The sequence below is a fragment of the Mustelus asterias genome, chromosome 3 (genome assembly GCF_964213995.1).
Source record: "Mustelus asterias chromosome 3, sMusAst1.hap1.1, whole genome shotgun sequence".
Classification (NCBI taxonomy): domain Eukaryota; kingdom Metazoa; phylum Chordata; class Chondrichthyes; order Carcharhiniformes; family Triakidae; genus Mustelus; species Mustelus asterias.
Genome location: NC_135803.1, coordinates 151,431,875 through 151,452,538, shown reverse-complemented (window position 1 = coordinate 151,452,538; position 20,664 = coordinate 151,431,875). Strand labels below are relative to the sequence as shown.

The window sequence follows — 20,664 nt, the reverse complement described above, 5'->3', positions numbered from 1 at the left end:
TCCTCGCTCTTCCGCCCGCCTCAGCTCCGATATCTGCAGCCACTGCAAAGTGAAGAGCATGCAAAAGCCACACACTTGTCCATCTGGCTAGTCCACCATCACATTCTCAAGTGCAACGGGTCTGTGGCATTTTGGCTGGAACGCAACTGCGGGCCACAATGAGGTATGTGGAGGCGTGAAACAAAAGCTAACGCTGAAAGGGGATGGGAGAACGCCAGAATATTGAGGGTGGGAATGTCTTTCGAAAATATCCACAGGAGATTGCGATGGGCATCTGGTTTGCCGCAGCTTGCGTCGATTGATGATTGAAGACACTGCGGGACAAAATGCAGTGCCAAGTAGTAGACAGCAAGGGGGTTCTGCCGAAACCCGGGATTGAACCAGGGACCTTTAGATCTTCAGTCTAACGCTCTCCCAACTGAGCAATTTCGGCTTGCACTGCTGCAATGCAAAGCTCTTCTCTGTTCCATCTCTCAGCCACTCAGTCCTCTCCTTTGCTATTTCTTGCAAACTTCCTCAACATCTCGCACATTTCATCAAGCAGTGACCTGCAACGTTAAGCCTCTTCCACTCTCCAATCGTGCTGCCTCACCTGCTGCCTATTTCCTGCACCCTCTGCTATTTTACATCAGTCTGTCAGCTGCGCAATCAACGGCTTCCTCGCTCTTCCGCCCGCCTCAGCTCCGATATCTGCAGCCACTGCAAAGTGAAGAGCATGCAAAAGCCACACACTTGTCCATCTGGCTAGTCCACCATCACATTCTCAAGTGCAACGGGTCTGTGGCATTTTGGCTGGAACGCAACTGCGGGCCACAATGAGGTATGTGGAGGCGTGAAACAAAAGCTAACGCTGAAAGGGGATGGGAGAACGCCAGAATATTGAGGGTGGGAATGTCTTTCGAAAATATCCACAGGAGATTGCGATGGGCATCTGGTTTGCCGCAGCTTGCGTCGATTGATGATTGAAGACACTGCGGGACAAAATGCAGTGCCAAGTAGTAGACAGCACAGAAAGACAGCAAGGGGGTTCTGCCGAAACCTGGGATTGAACCAGGGACCTTTAGATCTTCAGTCTAACGCTCTCCCAACTGAGCTATTTCGGCTTGCACTGCTGCAATGCAAAGCTCTTCTCTGTTCCATCTCTCAGCCACTCAGTCCTCTCCTTTGCTATTTCTTGCAAACTTCCTCAACATCTCGCACATTTCATCAAGCAGTGACCTGCAACGTTAAGCCTCTTCCACTCTCCAATCGTGCTGCCTCACCTGCTGCCTATTTCCTGCACCCTCTGCTATTTTACATCAGTCTGTCAGCTGCGCAATCAACGGCTTCCTCGCTCTTCCGCCCGCCTCAGCTCCGATATCTGCAGCCACTGCAAAGTGAAGAGCATGCAAAAGCCACACACTTGTCCATCTGGCTAGTCCACCATCACATTCTCAAGTGCAACGGGTCTGTGGCATTTTGGCTGGAACGCAACTGCGGGCCACAATGAGGTATGTGGAGGCGTGAAACAAAAGCTAACGCTGAAAGGGGATGGAAGAACGCCAGAATATTGAGGGTGGGAATGTCTTTCGAAAATATCCACAGGAGATTGCGATGGGCATCTGGTTTGCCGCAGCTTGCGTCGATTGATGATTGAAGACACTGCGGGACAAAATGCAGTGCCAAGTAGTAGACAGCACAGAAAGACAGCAAGGGGGTTCTGCCGAAACCCGGGATTGAACCAGGGACCTTTAGATCTTCAGTCTAACGCTCTCCCAACTGAGCTATTTCGGCTTGCACTGCTGCAATGCAAAGCTCTTCTCTGTTCCATCTCTCAGCCACTCAGTCCTCTCCTTTGCTATTTCTTGCAAACTTCCTCAACATCTCGCACATTTCATCAAGCAGTGACCTGCAACGTTAAGCCTCTTCCACTCTCCAATCGTGCTGCCTCACCTGCTGCCTATTTCCTGCACCCTCTGCTATTTTACATCAGTCTGTCAGCTGCGCAATCAACGGCTTCCTCGCTCTTCCGCCCGCCTCAGCTCCGATATCTGCAGCCACTGCAAAGTGAAGAGCATGCAAAAGCCACACACTTGTCCATCTGGCTAGTCCACCATCACATTCTCAAGTGCAACGGGTCTGTGGCATTTTGGCTGGAACGCAACTGCGGGCCACAATGAGGTATGTGGAGGCGTGAAACAAAAGCTAACGCTGAAAGGGGATGGAAGAACGCCAGAATATTGAGGGTGGGAATGTCTTTCGAAAATATCCACAGGAGATTGCGATGGGCATCTGGTTTGCCGCAGCTTGCGTCGATTGATGATTGAAGACACTGCGGGACAAAATGCAGTGCCAAGTAGTAGACAGCACAGAAAGACAGCAAGGGGGTTCTGCCGAAACCCGGGATTGAACCAGGGACCTTTAGATCTTCAGTCTAACGCTCTCCCAACTGAGCTATTTCGGCTTGCACTGCTGCAATGCAAAGCTCTTCTCTGTTCCATCTCTCAGCCACTCAGTCCTCTCCTTTGCTATTTCTTGCAAACTTCCTCAACATCTCGCACATTTCATCAAGCAGTGACCTGCAACGTTAAGCCTCTTCCACTCTCCAATCGTGCTGCCTCACCTGCTGCCTATTTCCTGCACCCTCTGCTATTTTACATCAGTCTGTCAGCTGCGCAATCAACGGCTTCCTCGCTCTTCCGCCCGCCTCAGCTCCGATATCTGCAGCCACTGCAAAGTGAAGAGCATGCAAAAGCCACACACTTGTCCATCTGGCTAGTCCACCATCACATTCTCAAGTGCAACGGGTCTGTGGCATTTTGGCTGGAACGCAACTGCGGGCCACAATGAGGTATGTGGAGGCGTGAAACAAAAGCTAACGCTGAAAGGGGATGGGAGAACGCCAGAATATTGAGGGTGGGAATGTCTTTCGAAAATATCCACAGGAGATTGCGATGGGCATCTGGTTTGCCGCAGCTTGCGTCGATTGATGATTGAAGACACTGCGGGACAAAATGCAGTGCCAAGTAGTAGACAGCACAGAAAGACAGCAAGGGGGTTCTGCCGAAACCCGGGATTGAACCAGGGACCTTTAGATCTTCAGTCTAACGCTCTCCCAACTGAGCTATTTCGGCTTGCACTGCTGCAATGCAAAGCTCTTCTCTGTTCCATCTCTCAGCCACTCAGTCCTCTCCTTTGCTATTTCTTGCAAACTTCCTCAACATCTCGCACATTTCATCAAGCAGTGACCTGCAACGTTAAGCCTCTTCCACTCTCCAATCGTGCTGCCTCACCTGCTGCCTATTTCCTGCACCCTCTGCTATTTTACATCAGTCTGTCAGCTGCGCAATCAACGGCTTCCTCGCTCTTCCGCCCGCCTCAGCTCCGATATCTGCAGCCACTGCAAAGTGAAGAGCATGCAAAAGCCACACACTTGTCCATCTGGCTAGTCCACCATCACATTCTCAAGTGCAACGGGTCTGTGGCATTTTGGCTGGAACGCAACTGCGGGCCACAATGAGGTATGTGGAGGCGTGAAACAAAAGCTAACGCTGAAAGGGGATGGAAGAACGCCAGAATATTGAGGGTGGGAATGTCTTTCGAAAATATCCACAGGAGATTGCGATGGGCATCTGGTTTGCCGCAGCTTGCGTCGATTGATGATTGAAGACACTGCGGGACAAAATGCAGTGCCAAGTAGTAGACAGCACAGAAAGACAGCAAGAGGGTTCTGCCGAAACCCGGGATTGAACCAGGGACCTTTAGATCTTCAGTCTAACGCTCTCCCAACTGAGCTATTTCGGCTTGCACTGCTGCAATGCAAAGCTCTTCTCTGTTCCATCTCTCAGCCACTCAGTCCTCTCCTTTGCTATTTCTTGCAAACTTCCTCAACATCTCGCACATTTCATCAAGCAGTGACCTGCAACGTTAAGCCTCTTCCACTCTCCAATCGTGCTGCCTCACCTGCTGCCTATTTCCTGCACCCTCTGCTATTTTACATCAGTCTGTCAGCTGCGCAATCAACGGCTTCCTCGCTCTTCCGCCCGCCTCAGCTCCGATATCTGCAGCCACTGCAAAGTGAAGAGCATGCAAAAGCCACACACTTGTCCATCTGGCTAGTCCACCATCACATTCTCAAGTGCAACGGGTCTGTGGCATTTTGGCTGGAACGCAACTGCGGGCCACAATGAGGTATGTGGAGGCGTGAAACAAAAGCTAACGCTGAAAGGGGATGGGAGAACGCCAGAATATTGAGGGTGGGAATGTCTTTCGAAAATATCCACAGGAGATTGCGATGGGCATCTGGTTTGCCGCAGCTTGCGTCGATTGATGATTGAAGACACTGCGGGACAAAATGCAGTGCCAAGTAGTAGACAGCAAGGGGGTTCTGCCGAAACCCGGGATTGAACCAGGGACCTTTAGATCTTCAGTCTAACGCTCTCCCAACTGAGCAATTTCGGCTTGCACTGCTGCAATGCAAAGCTCTTCTCTGTTCCATCTCTCAGCCACTCAGTCCTCTCCTTTGCTATTTCTTGCAAACTTCCTCAACATCTCGCACATTTCATCAAGCAGTGACCTGCAACGTTAAGCCTCTTCCACTCTCCAATCGTGCTGCCTCACCTGCTGCCTATTTCCTGCACCCTCTGCTATTTTACATCAGTCTGTCAGCTGCGCAATCAACGGCTTCCTCGCTCTTCCGCCCGCCTCAGCTCCGATATCTGCAGCCACTGCAAAGTGAAGAGCATGCAAAAGCCACACACTTGTCCATCTGGCTAGTCCACCATCACATTCTCAAGTGCAACGGGTCTGTGGCATTTTGGCTGGAACGCAACTGCGGGCCACAATGAGGTATGTGGAGGCGTGAAACAAAAGCTAACGCTGAAAGGGGATGGGAGAACGCCAGAATATTGAGGGTGGGAATGTCTTTCGAAAATATCCACAGGAGATTGCGATGGGCATCTGGTTTGCCGCAGCTTGCGTCGATTGATGATTGAAGACACTGCGGGACAAAATGCAGTGCCAAGTAGTAGACAGCACAGAAAGACAGCAAGGGGGTTCTGCCGAAACCCGGGATTGAACCAGGGACCTTTAGATCTTCAGTCTAACGCTCTCCCAACTGAGCTATTTCGGCTTGCACTGCTGCAATGCAAAGCTCTTCTCTGTTCCATCTCTCAGCCACTCAGTCCTCTCCTTTGCTATTTCTTGCAAACTTCCTCAACATCTCGCACATTTCATCAAGCAGTGACCTGCAACGTTAAGCCTCTTCCACTCTCCAATCGTGCTGCCTCACCTGCTGCCTATTTCCTGCACCCTCTGCTATTTTACATCAGTCTGTCAGCTGCGCAATCAACGGCTTCCTCGCTCTTCCGCCCGCCTCAGCTCCGATATCTGCAGCCACTGCAAAGTGAAGAGCATGCAAAAGCCACACACTTGTCCATCTGGCTAGTCCACCATCACATTCTCAAGTGCAACGGGTCTGTGGCATTTTGGCTGGAACGCAACTGCGGGCCACAATGAGGTATGTGGAGGCGTGAAACAAAAGCTAACGCTGAAAGGGGATGGAAGAACGCCAGAATATTGAGGGTGGGAATGTCTTTCGAAAATATCCACAGGAGATTGCGATGGGCATCTGGTTTGCCGCAGCTTGCGTCGATTGATGATTGAAGACACTGCGGGACAAAATGCAGTGCCAAGTAGTATACAGCACAGAAAGACAGCAAGGGGGTTCTGCCGAAACCCGGGATTGAACCAGGGACCTTTAGATCTTCAGTCTAACGCTCTCCCAACTGAGCTATTTCGGCTTGCACTGCTGCAATGCAAAGCTCTTCTCTGTTCCATCTCTCAGCCACTCAGTCCTCTCCTTTGCTATTTCTTGCAAACTTCCTCAACATCTCGCACATTTCATCAAGCAGTGACCTGCAACGTTAAGCCTCTTCCACTCTCCAATCGTGCTGCCTCACCTGCTGCCTATTTCCTGCACCCTCTGCTATTTTACATCAGTCTGTCAGCTGCGCAATCAACGGCTTCCTCGCTCTTCCGCCCGCCTCAGCTCCGATATCTGCAGCCACTGCAAAGTGAAGAGCATGCAAAAGCCACACACTTGTCCATCTGGCTAGTCCACCATCACATTCTCAAGTGCAACGGGTCTGTGGCATTTTGGCTGGAACGCAACTGCGGGCCACAATGAGGTATGTGGAGGCGTGAAACAAAAGCTAACGCTGAAAGGGGATGGAAGAACGCCAGAATATTGAGGGTGGGAATGTCTTTCGAAAATATCCACAGGAGATTGCGATGGGCATCTGGTTTGCCGCAGCTTGCGTCGATTGATGATTGAAGACACTGCGGGACAAAATGCAGTGCCAAGTAGTAGACAGCACAGAAAGACAGCAAGGGGGTTCTGCCGAAACCCGGGATTGAACCAGGGACCTTTAGATCTTCAGTCTAACGCTCTCCCAACTGAGCTATTTCGGCTTGCACTGCTGCAATGCAAAGCTCTTCTCTGTTCCATCTCTCAGCCACTCAGTCCTCTCCTTTGCTATTTCTTGCAAACTTCCTCAACATCTCGCACATTTCATCAAGCAGTGACCTGCAACGTTAAGCCTCTTCCACTCTCCAATCGTGCTGCCTCACCTGCTGCCTATTTCCTGCACCCTCTGCTATTTTACATCAGTCTGTCAGCTGCGCAATCAACGGCTTCCTCGCTCTTCCGCCCGCCTCAGCTCCGATATCTGCAGCCACTGCAAAGTGAAGAGCATGCAAAAGCCACACACTTGTCCATCTGGCTAGTCCACCATCACATTCTCAAGTGCAACGGGTCTGTGGCATTTTGGCTGGAACGCAACTGCGGGCCACAATGAGGTATGTGGAGGCGTGAAACAAAAGCTAACGCTGAAAGGGGATGGGAGAACGCCAGAATATTGAGGGTGGGAATGTCTTTCGAAAATATCCACAGGAGATTGCGATGGGCATCTGGTTTGCCGCAGCTTGCGTCGATTGATGATTGAAGACACTGCGGGACAAAATGCAGTGCCAAGTAGTAGACAGCACAGAAAGACAGCAAGGGGGTTCTGCCGAAACCCGGGATTGAACCAGGGACCTTTAGATCTTCAGTCTAACGCTCTCCCAACTGAGCTATTTCGGCTTGCACTGCTGCAATGCAAAGCTCTTCTCTGTTCCATCTCTCAGCCACTCAGTCCTCTCCTTTGCTATTTCTTGCAAACTTCCTCAACATCTCGCACATTTCATCAAGCAGTGACCTGCAACGTTAAGCCTCTTCCACTCTCCAATCGTGCTGCCTCACCTGCTGCCTATTTCCTGCACCCTCTGCTATTTTACATCAGTCTGTCAGCTGCGCAATCAACGGCTTCCTCGCTCTTCCGCCCGCCTCAGCTCCGATATCTGCAGCCACTGCAAAGTGAAGAGCATGCAAAAGCCACACACTTGTCCATCTGGCTAGTCCACCATCACATTCTCAAGTGCAACGGGTCTGTGGCATTTTGGCTGGAACGCAACTGCGGGCCACAATGAGGTATGTGGAGGCGTGAAACAAAAGCTAACGCTGAAAGGGGATGGGAGAACGCCAGAATATTGAGGGTGGGAATGTCTTTCGAAAATATCCACAGGAGATTGCGATGGGCATCTGGTTTGCCGCAGCTTGCGTCGATTGATGATTGAAGACACTGCGGGACAAAATGCAGTGCCAAGTAGTAGACAGCACAGAAAGACAGCAAGGGGGTTCTGCCGAAACCCGGGATTGAACCAGGGACCTTTAGATCTTCAGTCTAACGCTCTCCCAACTGAGCTATTTCGGCTTGCACTGCTGCAATGCAAAGCTCTTCTCTGTTCCATCTCTCAGCCACTCAGTCCTCTCCTTTGCTATTTCTTGCAAACTTCCTCAACATCTCGCACATTTCATCAAGCAGTGACCTGCAACGTTAAGCCTCTTCCACTCTCCAATCGTGCTGCCTCACCTGCTGCCTATTTCCTGCACCCTCTGCTATTTTACATCAGTCTGTCAGCTGCGCAATCAACGGCTTCCTCGCTCTTCCGCCCGCCTCAGCTCCGATATCTGCAGCCACTGCAAAGTGAAGAGCATGCAAAAGCCACACACTTGTCCATCTGGCTAGTCCACCATCACATTCTCAAGTGCAACGGGTCTGTGGCATTTTGGCTGGAACGCAACTGCGGGCCACAATGAGGTATGTGGAGGCGTGAAACAAAAGCTAACGCTGAAAGGGGATGGGAGAACGCCAGAATATTGAGGGTGGGAATGTCTTTCGAAAATATCCACAGGAGATTGCGATGGGCATCTGGTTTGCCGCAGCTTGCGTCGATTGATGATTGAAGACACTGCGGGACAAAATGCAGTGCCAAGTAGTAGACAGCACAGAAAGACAGCAAGGGGGTTCTGCCGAAACCCGGGATTGAACCAGGGACCTTTAGATCTTCAGTCTAACGCTCTCCCAACTGAGCTATTTCGACTTGCACTGCTGCAATGCAAAGCTCTTCTCTGTTCCATCTCTCAGCCACTCAGTCCTCTCCTTTGCTATTTCTTGCAAACTTCCTCAACATCTCGCACATTTCATCAAGCAGTGACCTGCAACGTTAAGCCTCTTCCACTCTCCAATCGTGCTGCCTCACCTGCTGCCTATTTCCTGCACCCTCTGCTATTTTACATCAGTCTGTCAGCTGCGCAATCAACGGCTTCCTCGCTCTTCCGCCCGCCTCAGCTCCGATATCTGCAGCCACTGCAAAGTGAAGAGCATGCAAAAGCCACACACTTGTCCATCTGGCTAGTCCACCATCACATTCTCAAGTGCAACGGGTCTGTGGCATTTTGGCTGGAACGCAACTGCGGGCCACAATGAGGTATGTGGAGGCGTGAAACAAAAGCTAACGCTGAAAGGGGATGGGAGAACGCCAGAATATTGAGGGTGGGAATGTCTTTCGAAAATATCCACAGGAGATTGCGATGGGCATCTGGTTTGCCGCAGCTTGCGTCGATTGATGATTGAAGACACTGCGGGACAAAATGCAGTGCCAAGTAGTAGACAGCACAGAAAGACAGCAAGGGGGTTCTGCCGAAACCCGGGATTGAACCAGGGACCTTTAGATCTTCAGTCTAACGCTCTCCCAACTGAGCTATTTCGGCTTGCACTGCTGCAATGCAAAGCTCTTCTCTGTTCCATCTCTCAGCCACTCAGTCCTCTCCTTTGCTATTTCTTGCAAACTTCCTCAACATCTCGCACATTTCATCAAGCAGTGACCTGCAACGTTAAGCCTCTTCCACTCTCCAATCGTGCTGCCTCACCTGCTGCCTATTTCCTGCACCCTCTGCTATTTTACATCAGTCTGTCAGCTGCGCAATCAACGGCTTCCTCGCTCTTCCGCCCGCCTCAGCTCCGATATCTGCAGCCACTGCAAAGTGAAGAGCATGCAAAAGCCACACACTTGTCCATCTGGCTAGTCCACCATCACATTCTCAAGTGCAACGGGTCTGTGGCATTTTGGCTGGAACGCAACTGCGGGCCACAATGAGGTATGCGGAGGCGTGAAACAAAAGCTAACGCTGAAAGGGGATGGAAGAACGCCAGAATATTGAGGGTGGGAATGTCTTTCGAAAATATCGACAGGAGATTGCGATGGGCATCTGGTTTGTCGCAGCTTGCGTCGATTGATGTTTGAAGACACTGCGGGACAAAATGCAGTGCCAAGTAGTAGACAGCACAGAAAGACAGCAAGGGGGTTCTGCCGAAACCCGGGATTGAACCAGGGACCTTTAGATCTTCAGTCTAACGCTCTCCCAACTGAGCTATTTCGGCTTGCACTGCTGCAATGCAAAGCTCTTCTCTGTTCCATCTCTCAGCCACTCAGTCCTCTCCTTTGCTATTTCTTGCAAACTTCCTCAACATCTCGCACATTTCATCAAGCAGTGACCTGCAACGTTAAGCCTCTTCCACTCTCCAATCGTGCTGCCTCACCTGCTGCCTATTTCCTGCACCCTCTGCTATTTTACATCAGTCTGTCAGCTGCGCAATCAACGGCTTCCTCGCTCTTCCGCCCGCCTCAGCTCCGATATCTGCAGCCACTGCAAAGTGAAGAGCATGCAAAAGCCACACACTTGTCCATCTGGCTAGTCCACCATCACATTCTCAAGTGCAACGGGTCTGTGGCATTTTGGCTGGAACGCAACTGCGGGCCACAATGAGGTATGTGGAGGCGTGAAACAAAAGCTAACGCTGAACGGGGATGGAAGAACGCCAGAATATTGAGGGTGGGAATGTCTTTCGAAAATATCCACAGGAGATTGCGATGGGCATCTGGTTTGCCGCAGCTTGCGTCGATTGATGATTGAAGACACTGCGGGACAAAATGCAGTGCCAAGTAGTAGACAGCACAGAAAGACAGCAAGGGGGTTCTGCCGAAACCCGGGATTGAACCAGGGACCTTTAGATCTTCAGTCTAACGCTCTCCCAACTGAGCTATTTCGGCTTGCACTGCTGCAATGCAAAGCTCTTCTCTGTTCCATCTCTCAGCCACTCAGTCCTCTCATTTGCTCTTTCTTGCAAACTTCCTCAACATCTCGCACATTTCATCAAGCAGTGACCTGCAACGTTAAGCCTCTTCCACTCTCCAATCGTGCTGCCTCACCTGCTGCCTATTTCCTGCACCCTCTGCTATTTTACATCAGTCTGTCAGCTGCGCAATCAACGGCTTCCTCGCTCTTCCGCCCGCCTCAGCTCCGATATCTGCAGCCACTGCAAAGTGAAGAGCATGCAAAAGCCACACACTTGTCCATCTGGCTAGTCCACCATCACATTCTCAAGTGCAACGGGTCTGTGGCATTTTGGCTGGAACGCAACTGCGGGCCACAATGAGGTATGTGGAGGCGTGAAACAAAAGCTAACGCTGAAAGGGGATGGGAGAACGCCAGAATATTGAGGGTGGGAATGTCTTTCGAAAATATCCACAGGAGATTGCGATGGGCATCTGGTTTGCCGCAGCTTGCGTCGATTGATGATTGAAGACACTGCGGGACAAAATGCAGTGCCAAGTAGTAGACAGCACAGAAAGACAGCAAGGGGGTTCTGCCGAAACCCGGGATTGAACCAGGGACCTTTAGATCTTCAGTCTAACGCTCTCCCAACTGAGCTATTTCGGCTTGCACTGCTGCAATGCAAAGCTCTTCTCTGTTCCATCTCTCAGCCACTCAGTCCTCTCCTTTGCTATTTCTTGCAAACTTCCTCAACATCTCGCACATTTCATCAAGCAGTGACCTGCAACGTTAAGCCTCTTCCACTCTCCAATCGTGCTGCCTCACCTGCTGCCTATTTCCTGCACCCTCTGCTATTTTACATCAGTCTGTCAGCTGCGCAATCAACGGCTTCCTCGCTCTTCCGCCCGCCTCAGCTCCGATATCTGCAGCCACTGCAAAGTGAAGAGCATGCAAAAGCCACACACTTGTCCATCTGGCTAGTCCACCATCACATTCTCAAGTGCAATGGGTCTGTGGCATTTTGGCTGGAACGCAACTGCGGGCCACAATGAGGTATGCGGAGGCGTGAAACAAAAGCTAACGCTGAAAGGGGATGGAAGAACGCCAGAATATTGAGGGTGGGAATGTCTTTCGAAAATATCGACAGGAGATTGCGATGGGCATCTGGTTTGTCGCAGCTTGCGTCGATTGATGTTTGAAGACACTGCGGGACAAAATGCAGTGCCAAGTAGTAGACAGCACAGAAAGACAGCAAGGGGGTTCTGCCGAAACCCGGGATTGAACCAGGCACCTTTAGATCTTCAGTCCAACGCTCTCCCAACTGAGCTATTTCGGCTTGCACTGCTGCAATGCAAAGCTCTTCTCTGTTCCATCTCTCAGCCACTCAGTCCTCTCCTTTGCTATTTCTTGCAAACTTCCTCAACATCTCGCACATTTCATCAAGCAGTGACCTGCAACGTTAAGCCTCTTCCACTCTCCAATCGTGCTGCCTCACCTGCTGCCTATTTCCTGCACCCTCTGCTATTTTACATCAGTCTGTCAGCTGCGCAATCAACGGCTTCCTCGCTCTTCCGCCCGCCTCAGCTCCGATATCTGCAGCCACTGCAAAGTGAAGAGCATGCAAAAGCCACACACTTGTCCATCTGGCTAGTCCACCATCACATTCTCAAGTGCAACGGGTCTGTGGCATTTTGGCTGGAACGCAACTGCGGGCCACAATGAGGTATGTGGAGGCGTGAAACAAAAGCTAACGCTGAAAGGGGATGGAAGAACGCCAGAATATTGAGGGTGGGAATGTCTTTCGAAAATATCCACAGGAGATTGCGATGGGCATCTGGTTTGCCGCAGCTTGCGTCGATTGATGATTGAAGACACTGCGGGACAAAATGCAGTGCCAAGTAGTAGACAGCACAGAAAGACAGCAAGGGGGTTCTGCCGAAACCCGGGATTGAACCAGGGACCTTTAGATCTTCAGTCTAACGCTCTCCCAACTGAGCTATTTCGGCTTGCACTGCTGCAATGCAAAGCTCTTCTCTGTTCCATCTCTCAGCCACTCAGTCCTCTCCTTTGCTATTTCTTGCAAACTTCCTCAACATCTCGCACATTTCATCAAGCAGTGACCTGCAACGTTAAGCCTCTTCCACTCTCCAATCGTGCTGCCTCACCTGCTGCCTATTTCCTGCACCCTCTGCTATTTTACATCAGTCTGTCAGCTGCGCAATCAACGGCTTCCTCGCTCTTCCGCCCGCCTCAGCTCCGATATCTGCAGCCACTGCAAAGTGAAGAGCATGCAAAAGCCACACACTTGTCCATCTGGCTAGTCCACCATCACATTCTCAAGTGCAACGGGTCTGTGGCATTTTGGCTGGAACGCAACTGCGGGCCACAATGAGGTATGTGGAGGCGTGAAACAAAAGCTAACGCTGAAAGGGGATGGGAGAACGCCAGAATATTGAGGGTGGGAATGTCTTTCGAAAATATCCACAGGAGATTGCGATGGGCATCTGGTTTGCCGCAGCTTGCGTCGATTGATGATTGAAGACACTGCGGGACAAAATGCAGTGCCAAGTAGTAGACAGCACAGAAAGACAGCAAGGGGGTTCTGCCGAAACCCGGGATTGAACCAGGGACCTTTAGATCTTCAGTCTAACGCTCTCCCAACTGAGCTATTTCGGCTTGCACTGCTGCAATGCAAAGCTCTTCTCTGTTCCATCTCTCAGCCACTCAGTCCTCTCCTTTGCTATTTCTTGCAAACTTCCTCAACATCTCGCACATTTCATCAAGCAGTGACCTGCAACGTTAAGCCTCTTCCACTCTCCAATCGTGCTGCCTCACCTGCTGCCTATTTCCTGCACCCTCTGCTATTTTACATCAGTCTGTCAGCTGCGCAATCAACGGCTTCCTCGCTCTTCCGCCCGCCTCAGCTCCGATATCTGCAGCCACTGCAAAGTGAAGAGCATGCAAAAGCCACACACTTGTCCATCTGGCTAGTCCACCATCACATTCTCAAGTGCAACGGGTCTGTGGCATTTTGGCTGGAACGCAACTGCGGGCCACAATGAGGTATGCGGAGGCGTGAAACAAAAGCTAACGCTGAAAGGGGATGGGAGAACGCCAGAATATTGAGGGTGGGAATGTCTTTCGAAAATATCCACAGGAGATTGCGATGGGCATCTGGTTTGCCGCAGCTTGCGTCGATTGATGATTGAAGACACTGCGGGACAAAATGCAGTGCCAAGTAGTAGACAGCACAGAAAGACAGCAAGGGGGTTCTGCCGAAACCCGGGATTGAACCAGGGACCTTTAGATCTTCAGTCTAACGCTCTCCCAACTGAGCTATTTCGGCTTGCACTGCTGCAATGCAAAGCTCTTCTCTGTTCCATCTCTCAGCCACTCAGTCCTCTCCTTTGCTATTTCTTGCAAACTTCCTCAACATCTCGCACATTTCATCAAGCAGTGACCTGCAACGTTAAGCCTCTTCCACTCTCCAATCGTGCTGCCTCACCTGCTGCCTATTTCCTGCACCCTCTGCTATTTTACATCAGTCTGTCAGCTGCGCAATCAACGGCTTCCTCGCTCTTCCGCCCGCCTCAGCTCCGATATCTGCAGCCACTGCAAAGTGAAGAGCATGCAAAAGCCACACACTTGTCCATCTGGCTAGTCCACCATCACATTCTCAAGTGCAACGGGTCTGTGGCATTTTGGCTGGAACGCAACTGCGGGCCACAATGAGGTATGCGGAGGCGTGAAACAAAAGCTAACGCTGAAAGGGGATGGGAGAACGCCAGAATATTGAGGGTGGGAATGTCTTTCGAAAATATCCACAGGAGATTGCGATGGGCATCTGGTTTGCCGCAGCTTGCGTCGATTGATGATTGAAGACACTGCGGGACAAAATGCAGTGCCAAGTAGTAGACAGCACAGAAAGACAGCAAGGGGGTTCTGCCGAAACCCGGGATTGAACCAGGGACCTTTAGATCTTCAGTCTAACGCTCTCCCAACTGAGCTATTTCGGCTTGCACTGCTGCAATGCAAAGCTCTTCTCTGTTCCATCTCTCAGCCACTCAGTCCTCTCCTTTGCTATTTCTTGCAAACTTCCTCAACATCTCGCACATTTCATCAAGCAGTGACCTGCAACGTTAAGCCTCTTCCACTCTCCAATCGTGCTGCCTCACCTGCTGCCTATTTCCTGCACCCTCTGCTATTTTACATCAGTCTGTCAGCTGCGCAATCAACGGCTTCCTCGCTCTTCCGCCCGCCTCAGCTCCGATATCTGCAGCCACTGCAAAGTGAAGAGCATGCAAAAGCCACACACTTGTCCATCTGGCTAGTCCACCATCACATTCTCAAGTGCAACGGGTCTGTGGCATTTTGGCTGGAACGCAACTGCGGGCCACAATGAGGTATGTGGAGGCGTGAAACAAAAGCTAACGCTGAAAGGGGATGGGAGAACGCCAGAATATTGAGGGTGGGAATGTCTTTCGAAAATATCCACAGGAGATTGCGATGGGCATCTGGTTTGCCGCAGCTTGCGTCGATTGATGATTGAAGACACTGCGGGACAAAATGCAGTGCCAAGTAGTAGACAGCACAGAAAGACAGCAAGGGGGTTCTGCCGAAACCCGGGATTGAACCAGGGACCTTTAGATCTTCAGTCTAACGCTCTCCCAACTGAGCTATTTCGGCTTGCACTGCTGCAATGCAAAGCTCTTCTCTGTTCCATCTCTCAGCCACTCAGTCCTCTCCTTTGCTATTTCTTGCAAACTTCCTCAACATCTCGCACATTTCATCAAGCAGTGACCTGCAACGTTAAGCCTCTTCCACTCTCCAATCGTGCTGCCTCACCTGCTGCCTATTTCCTGCACCCTCTGCTATTTTACATCAGTCTGTCAGCTGCGCAATCAACGGCTTCCTCGCTCTTCCGCCCGCCTCAGCTCCGATATCTGCAGCCACTGCAAAGTGAAGAGCATGCAAAAGCCACACACTTGTCCATCTGGCTAGTCCACCATCACATTCTCAAGTGCAACGGGTCTGTGGCATTTTGGCTGGAACGCAACTGCGGGCCACAATGAGGTATGTGGAGGCGTGAAACAAAAGCTAACGCTGAAAGGGGATGGGAGAACGCCAGAATATTGAGGGTGGGAATGTCTTTCGAAAATATCCACAGGAGATTGCGATGGGCATCTGGTTTGCCGCAGCTTGCGTCGATTGATGATTGAAGACACTGCGGGACAAAATGCAGTGCCAAGTAGTAGACAGCACAGAAAGACAGCAAGGGGGTTCTGCCGAAACCCGGGATTGAACCAGGGACCTTTAGATCTTCAGTCTAACGCTCTCCCAACTGAGCTATTTCGGCTTGCACTGCTGCAATGCAAAGCTCTTCTCTGTTCCATCTCTCAGCCACTCAGTCCTCTCCTTTGCTATTTCTTGCAAACTTCCTCAACATCTCGCACATTTCATCAAGCAGTGACCTGCAACGTTAAGCCTCTTCCACTCTCCAATCGTGCTGCCTCACCTGCTGCCTATTTCCTGCACCCTCTGCTATTTTACATCAGTCTGTCAGCTGCGCAATCAACGGCTTCCTCGCTCTTCCGCCCGCCTCAGCTCCGATATCTGCAGCCACTGCAAAGTGAAGAGCATGCAAAAGCCACACACTTGTCCATCTGGCTAGTCCACCATCACATTCTCAAGTGCAACGGGTCTGTGGCATTTTGGCTGGAACGCAACTGCGGGCCACAATGAGGTATGCGGAGGCGTGAAACAAAAGCTAACGCTGAAAGGGGATGGAAGAACGCCAGAATATTGAGGGTGGGAATGTCTTTCGAAAATATCGACAGGAGATTGCGATGGGCATCTGGTTTGTCGCAGCTTGCGTCGATTGATGTTTGAAGACACTGCGGGACAAAATGCAGTGCCAAGTAGTAGACAGCACAGAAAGACAGCAAGGGGGTTCTGCCGAAACCCGGGATTGAACCAGGGACCTTTAGATCTTCAGTCTAACGCTCTCCCAACTGAGCTATTTCGGCTTGCACTGCTGCAATGCAAAGCTCTTCTCTGTTCCATCTCTCAGCCACTCAGTCCTCTCCTTTGCTATTTCTTGCAAACTTCCTCAACATCTCGCACATTTCATCAAGCAGTGACCTGCAACGTTAAGCCTCTTCCACTCTCCAATCGTGCTGCCTCACCTGCTGCCTATTTCCTGCACCCTCTGCTATTTTACATCAGTCTGTCAGCTGCGCAATCAACGGCTTCCTCGCTCTTCCGCCCGCCTCAGCTCCGATATCTGCAGCCACTGCAAAGTGAAGAGCATGCAAAAGCCACACACTTGTCCATCTGGCTAGTCCACCATCACATTCTCAAGTGCAACGGGTCTGTGGCATTTTGGCTGGAACGCAACTGCGGGCCACAATGAGGTATGTGGAGGCGTGAAACAAAAGCTAACGCTGAAAGGGGATGGAAGAACGCCAGAATATTGAGGGTGGGAATGTCTTTCGAAAATATCCACAGGAGATTGCGATGGGCATCTGGTTTGCCGCAGCTTGCGTCGATTGATGATTGAAGACACTGCGGGACAAAATGCAGTGCCAAGTAGTAGACAGCACAGAAAGACAGCAAGGGGGTTCTGCCGAAACCCGGGATTGAACCAGGGACCTTTAGATCTTCAGTCTAACGCTCTCCCAACTGAGCTATTTCGGCTTGCACTGCTGCAATGCAAAGCTCTTCTCTGTTCCATCTCTCAGCCACTCAGTCCTCTCCTTTGCTATTTCTTGCAAACTTCCTCAACATCTCGCACATTTCATCAAGCAGTGACCTGCAACGTTAAGCCTCTTCCACTCTCCAATCGTGCTGCCTCACCTGCTGCCTATTTCCTGCACCCTCTGCTATTTTACATCAGTCTGTCAGCTGCGCAATCAACGGCTTCCTCGCTCTTCCGCCCGCCTCAGCTCCGATATCTGCAGCCACTGCAAAGTGAAGAGCATGCAAAAGCCACACACTTGTCCATCTGGCTAGTCCACCATCACATTCTCAAGTGCAACGGGTCTGTGGCATTTTGGCTGGAACGCAACTGCGGGCCACAATGAGGTATGTGGAGGCGTGAAACAAAAGCTAACGCTGAAAGGGGATGGGAGAACGCCAGAATATTGAGGGTGGGAATGTCTTTCGAAAATATCCACAGGAGATTGCGATGGGCATCTGGTTTGCCGCAGCTTGCGTCGATTGATGATTGAAGACACTGCGGGACAAAATGCAGTGCCAAGTAGTAGACAGCACAGAAAGACAGCAAGGGGGTTCTGCCGAAACCCGGGATTGAACCAGGGACCTTTAGATCTTCAGTCTAACGCTCTCCCAACTGAGCTATTTCGGCTTGCACTGCTGCAATGCAAAGCTCTTCTCTGTTCCATCTCTCAGCCACTCAGTCCTCTCCTTTGCTATTTCTTGCAAACTTCCTCAACATCTCGCACATTTCATCAAGCAGTGACCTGCAACGTTAAGCCTCTTCCACTCTCCAATCGTGCTGCCTCACCTGCTGCCTATTTCCTGCACCCTCTGCTATTTTACATCAGTCTGTCAGCTGCGCAATCAACGGCTTCCTCGCTCTTCCGCCCGCCTCAGCTCCGATATCTGCAGCCACTGCAAAGTGAAGAGCATGCAAAAGCCACACACTTGTCCATCTGGCTAGTCCACCATCACATTCTCAAGTGCAACGGGTCTGTGGCATTTTGGCTGGAACGCAACTGCGGGCCACAATGAGGTATGCGGAGGCGTGAAACAAAAGCTAACGCTGAAAGGGGATGGGAGAACGCCAGAATATTGAGGGTGGGAATGTCTTTCGAAAATATCCACAGGAGATTGCGATGGGCATCTGGTTTGCCGCAGCTTGCGTCGATTGATGATTGAAGACACTGCGGGACAAAATGCAGTGCCAAGTAGTAGACAGCACAGAAAGACAGCAAGGGGGTTCTGCCGAAACCCGGGATTGAACCAGGGACCTTTAGATCTTCAGTCTAACGCTCTCCCAACTGAGCTATTTCGGCTTGCACTGCTGCAATGCAAAGCTCTTCTCTGTTCCATCTCTCAGCCACTCAGTCCTCTCCTTTGCTATTTCTTGCAAACTTCCTCAACATCTCGCACATTTCATCAAGCAGTGACCTGCAACGTTAAGCCTCTTCCACTCTCCAATCGTGCTGCCTCACCTGCTGCCTATTTCCTGCACCCTCTGCTATTTTACATCAGTCTGTCAGCTGCGCAATCAACGGCTTCCTCGCTCTTCCGCCCGCCTCAGCTCCGATATCTGCAGCCACTGCAAAGTGAAGAGCATGCAAAAGCCACACACTTGTCCATCTGGCTAGTCCACCATCACATTCTCAAGTGCAACGGGTCTGTGGCATTTTGGCTGGAACGCAACTGCGGGCCACAATGAGGTATGCGGAGGCGTGAAACAAAAGCTAACGCTGAAAGGGGATGGGAGAACGCCAGAATATTGAGGGTGGGAATGTCTTTCGAAAATATCCACAGGAGATTGCGATGGGCATCTGGTTTGCCGCAGCTTGCGTCGATTGATGATTGAAGACACTGCGGGACAAAATGCAGTGCCAAGTAGTAGACAGCACAGAAAGACAGCAAGGGGGTTCTGCCGAAACCCGGGATTGAACCAGGGACCTTTAGATCTTCAGTCTAACGCTCTCCCAACTGAGCTATTTCGGCTTGCACTGCTGCAATGCAAAGCTCTTCTCTGTTCCATCTCTCAGCCACTCAGTCCTCTCCTTTGCTATTTCTTGCAAACTTCCTCAACATCTCGCACATTTCATCAAGCAGTGACCTGCAACGTTAAGCCTCTTCCACTCTCCAATCGTGCTGCCTCACCTGCTGCCTATTTCCTGCACCCTCTGCTATTTTACATCAGTCTGTCAGCTGCGCAATCAACGGCTTCCTCGCTCTTCCGCCCGCCTCAGCTCCGATATCTGCAGCCACTGCAAAGTGAAGAGCATGCAAAAGCCACACACTTGTCCATCTGGCTAGTCCACCATCACATTCTCAAGTGCAACGGGTCTGTGGCATTTTGGCTGGAACGCAACTGCGGGCCACAATGAGGTATGTGGAGGCGTGAAACAAAAGCTAACGCTGAAAGGGGATGGGAGAACGCCAGAATATTGAGGGTGGGAATGTCTTTCGAAAATATCCACAGGAGATTGCGATGGGCATCTGGTTTGCCGCAGCTTGCGTCGATTGATGATTGAAGACACTGCGGGACAAAATGCAGTGCCAAGTAGTAGACAGCACAGAAAGACAGCAAGGGGGTTCTGCCGAAACCCGGGATTGAACCAGGGACCTTTAGATCTTCAGTCTAACGCTCTCCCAACTGAGCTATTTCGGCTTGCACTGCTGCAATGCAAAGCTCTTCTCTGTTCCATCTCTCAGCCACTCAGTCCTCTCCTTTGCTATTTCTTGCAAACTTCCTCAACATCTCGCACATTTCATCAAGCAGTGACCTGCAACGTTAAGCCTCTTCCACTCTCCAATCGTGCTGCCTCACCTGCTGCCTATTTCCTGCACCCTCTGCTATTTTACATCAGTCTGTCAGCTGCGCAATCAACGGCTTCCTCGCTCTTCCGCCCGCCTCAGCTCCGATATCTGCAGCCACTGCAAAGTGAAGAGCATGCAAAAGCCACACACTTGTCCATCTGGCTAGTCCACCATCACATTCTCAAGTGCAACGGGTCTGTGGCATTTTGGCTGGAACGCAACTGCGGGCCACAATGAGGTATGTGGAGGCGTGAAACAAAAGCTAACGCTGAAAGGGGATGGGAGAACGCCAGAATATTGAGGGTGGGAATGTCTTTCGAAAATATCCACAGGAGATTGCGATGGGCATCTGGTTTGCCGCAGCTTGCGTCGATTGATGATTGAAGACACTGCGGGACAAAATGCAGTGCCAAGTAGTAGACAGCACAGAAAGACAGCAAGGGGGTTCTGCCGAAACCCAGGATTGAACCAGGGACCTTTAGATCTTCAGTCTAACGCTCTCCCAACTGAGCTATTTCGGCTTGCACTGCTGCAATGCAAAGCTCTTCTCTGTTCCATCTCTCAGCCACTCAGTCCTCTCCTTTGCTATTTCTTGCAAACTTCCTCAACATCTCGCACATTTCATCAAGCAGTGACCTGCAACGTTAAGCCTCTTCCACTCTCCA

At 51.0% G+C, this 20,664-nt stretch overlaps 31 non-coding genes across 31 annotated transcripts; all 31 read right to left on the bottom strand.

Moving 5' to 3' along the window:
* Positions 1-360: 360 nt before the first annotated feature.
* On the bottom strand, positions 361-433 carry trnaf-gaa (transfer RNA phenylalanine (anticodon GAA)). The gene has a single exon. It is a non-coding gene; the product is annotated as a tRNA-Phe (tRNA).
* A 597-nt stretch (positions 434-1,030) lies between these two features.
* On the bottom strand, positions 1,031-1,103 carry trnaf-gaa (transfer RNA phenylalanine (anticodon GAA)). The gene has a single exon. It is a non-coding gene; the product is annotated as a tRNA-Phe (tRNA).
* Positions 1,104-1,700: 597 nt separating this feature from the next.
* On the bottom strand, positions 1,701-1,773 carry trnaf-gaa (transfer RNA phenylalanine (anticodon GAA)). The gene has a single exon. It is a non-coding gene; the product is annotated as a tRNA-Phe (tRNA).
* A 597-nt stretch (positions 1,774-2,370) lies between these two features.
* Positions 2,371-2,443, bottom strand: trnaf-gaa (transfer RNA phenylalanine (anticodon GAA)). The gene has a single exon. It is a non-coding gene; the product is annotated as a tRNA-Phe (tRNA).
* Positions 2,444-3,040: 597 nt separating this feature from the next.
* Positions 3,041-3,113, bottom strand: trnaf-gaa (transfer RNA phenylalanine (anticodon GAA)). Its single transcript has one exon. It is a non-coding gene; the product is annotated as a tRNA-Phe (tRNA).
* Positions 3,114-3,710: 597 nt separating this feature from the next.
* On the bottom strand, positions 3,711-3,783 carry trnaf-gaa (transfer RNA phenylalanine (anticodon GAA)). The gene has a single exon. It is a non-coding gene; the product is annotated as a tRNA-Phe (tRNA).
* A 584-nt stretch (positions 3,784-4,367) lies between these two features.
* Positions 4,368-4,440, bottom strand: trnaf-gaa (transfer RNA phenylalanine (anticodon GAA)). The gene has a single exon. It is a non-coding gene; the product is annotated as a tRNA-Phe (tRNA).
* Positions 4,441-5,037: 597 nt separating this feature from the next.
* Positions 5,038-5,110, bottom strand: trnaf-gaa (transfer RNA phenylalanine (anticodon GAA)). Its single transcript has one exon. It is a non-coding gene; the product is annotated as a tRNA-Phe (tRNA).
* A 597-nt stretch (positions 5,111-5,707) lies between these two features.
* On the bottom strand, positions 5,708-5,780 carry trnaf-gaa (transfer RNA phenylalanine (anticodon GAA)). Its single transcript has one exon. It is a non-coding gene; the product is annotated as a tRNA-Phe (tRNA).
* Positions 5,781-6,377: 597 nt separating this feature from the next.
* Positions 6,378-6,450, bottom strand: trnaf-gaa (transfer RNA phenylalanine (anticodon GAA)). The gene has a single exon. It is a non-coding gene; the product is annotated as a tRNA-Phe (tRNA).
* A 597-nt stretch (positions 6,451-7,047) lies between these two features.
* trnaf-gaa (transfer RNA phenylalanine (anticodon GAA)) lies at positions 7,048-7,120 on the bottom strand. The gene has a single exon. It is a non-coding gene; the product is annotated as a tRNA-Phe (tRNA).
* A 597-nt stretch (positions 7,121-7,717) lies between these two features.
* Positions 7,718-7,790, bottom strand: trnaf-gaa (transfer RNA phenylalanine (anticodon GAA)). The gene has a single exon. It is a non-coding gene; the product is annotated as a tRNA-Phe (tRNA).
* Positions 7,791-8,387: 597 nt separating this feature from the next.
* trnaf-gaa (transfer RNA phenylalanine (anticodon GAA)) lies at positions 8,388-8,460 on the bottom strand. Its single transcript has one exon. It is a non-coding gene; the product is annotated as a tRNA-Phe (tRNA).
* A 597-nt stretch (positions 8,461-9,057) lies between these two features.
* Positions 9,058-9,130, bottom strand: trnaf-gaa (transfer RNA phenylalanine (anticodon GAA)). The gene has a single exon. It is a non-coding gene; the product is annotated as a tRNA-Phe (tRNA).
* A 597-nt stretch (positions 9,131-9,727) lies between these two features.
* trnaf-gaa (transfer RNA phenylalanine (anticodon GAA)) lies at positions 9,728-9,800 on the bottom strand. Its single transcript has one exon. It is a non-coding gene; the product is annotated as a tRNA-Phe (tRNA).
* A 597-nt stretch (positions 9,801-10,397) lies between these two features.
* trnaf-gaa (transfer RNA phenylalanine (anticodon GAA)) lies at positions 10,398-10,470 on the bottom strand. The gene has a single exon. It is a non-coding gene; the product is annotated as a tRNA-Phe (tRNA).
* Positions 10,471-11,067: 597 nt separating this feature from the next.
* Positions 11,068-11,140, bottom strand: trnaf-gaa (transfer RNA phenylalanine (anticodon GAA)). The gene has a single exon. It is a non-coding gene; the product is annotated as a tRNA-Phe (tRNA).
* A 597-nt stretch (positions 11,141-11,737) lies between these two features.
* Positions 11,738-11,810, bottom strand: trnaf-gaa (transfer RNA phenylalanine (anticodon GAA)). Its single transcript has one exon. It is a non-coding gene; the product is annotated as a tRNA-Phe (tRNA).
* A 597-nt stretch (positions 11,811-12,407) lies between these two features.
* Positions 12,408-12,480, bottom strand: trnaf-gaa (transfer RNA phenylalanine (anticodon GAA)). The gene has a single exon. It is a non-coding gene; the product is annotated as a tRNA-Phe (tRNA).
* A 597-nt stretch (positions 12,481-13,077) lies between these two features.
* On the bottom strand, positions 13,078-13,150 carry trnaf-gaa (transfer RNA phenylalanine (anticodon GAA)). Its single transcript has one exon. It is a non-coding gene; the product is annotated as a tRNA-Phe (tRNA).
* Positions 13,151-13,747: 597 nt separating this feature from the next.
* On the bottom strand, positions 13,748-13,820 carry trnaf-gaa (transfer RNA phenylalanine (anticodon GAA)). Its single transcript has one exon. It is a non-coding gene; the product is annotated as a tRNA-Phe (tRNA).
* A 597-nt stretch (positions 13,821-14,417) lies between these two features.
* Positions 14,418-14,490, bottom strand: trnaf-gaa (transfer RNA phenylalanine (anticodon GAA)). The gene has a single exon. It is a non-coding gene; the product is annotated as a tRNA-Phe (tRNA).
* A 597-nt stretch (positions 14,491-15,087) lies between these two features.
* trnaf-gaa (transfer RNA phenylalanine (anticodon GAA)) lies at positions 15,088-15,160 on the bottom strand. The gene has a single exon. It is a non-coding gene; the product is annotated as a tRNA-Phe (tRNA).
* A 597-nt stretch (positions 15,161-15,757) lies between these two features.
* Positions 15,758-15,830, bottom strand: trnaf-gaa (transfer RNA phenylalanine (anticodon GAA)). Its single transcript has one exon. It is a non-coding gene; the product is annotated as a tRNA-Phe (tRNA).
* Positions 15,831-16,427: 597 nt separating this feature from the next.
* trnaf-gaa (transfer RNA phenylalanine (anticodon GAA)) lies at positions 16,428-16,500 on the bottom strand. Its single transcript has one exon. It is a non-coding gene; the product is annotated as a tRNA-Phe (tRNA).
* A 597-nt stretch (positions 16,501-17,097) lies between these two features.
* trnaf-gaa (transfer RNA phenylalanine (anticodon GAA)) lies at positions 17,098-17,170 on the bottom strand. The gene has a single exon. It is a non-coding gene; the product is annotated as a tRNA-Phe (tRNA).
* Positions 17,171-17,767: 597 nt separating this feature from the next.
* Positions 17,768-17,840, bottom strand: trnaf-gaa (transfer RNA phenylalanine (anticodon GAA)). Its single transcript has one exon. It is a non-coding gene; the product is annotated as a tRNA-Phe (tRNA).
* A 597-nt stretch (positions 17,841-18,437) lies between these two features.
* On the bottom strand, positions 18,438-18,510 carry trnaf-gaa (transfer RNA phenylalanine (anticodon GAA)). Its single transcript has one exon. It is a non-coding gene; the product is annotated as a tRNA-Phe (tRNA).
* A 597-nt stretch (positions 18,511-19,107) lies between these two features.
* On the bottom strand, positions 19,108-19,180 carry trnaf-gaa (transfer RNA phenylalanine (anticodon GAA)). The gene has a single exon. It is a non-coding gene; the product is annotated as a tRNA-Phe (tRNA).
* A 597-nt stretch (positions 19,181-19,777) lies between these two features.
* Positions 19,778-19,850, bottom strand: trnaf-gaa (transfer RNA phenylalanine (anticodon GAA)). The gene has a single exon. It is a non-coding gene; the product is annotated as a tRNA-Phe (tRNA).
* Positions 19,851-20,447: 597 nt separating this feature from the next.
* Positions 20,448-20,520, bottom strand: trnaf-gaa (transfer RNA phenylalanine (anticodon GAA)). Its single transcript has one exon. It is a non-coding gene; the product is annotated as a tRNA-Phe (tRNA).
* Between the last annotated feature and the right edge of the window lie 144 nt (positions 20,521-20,664).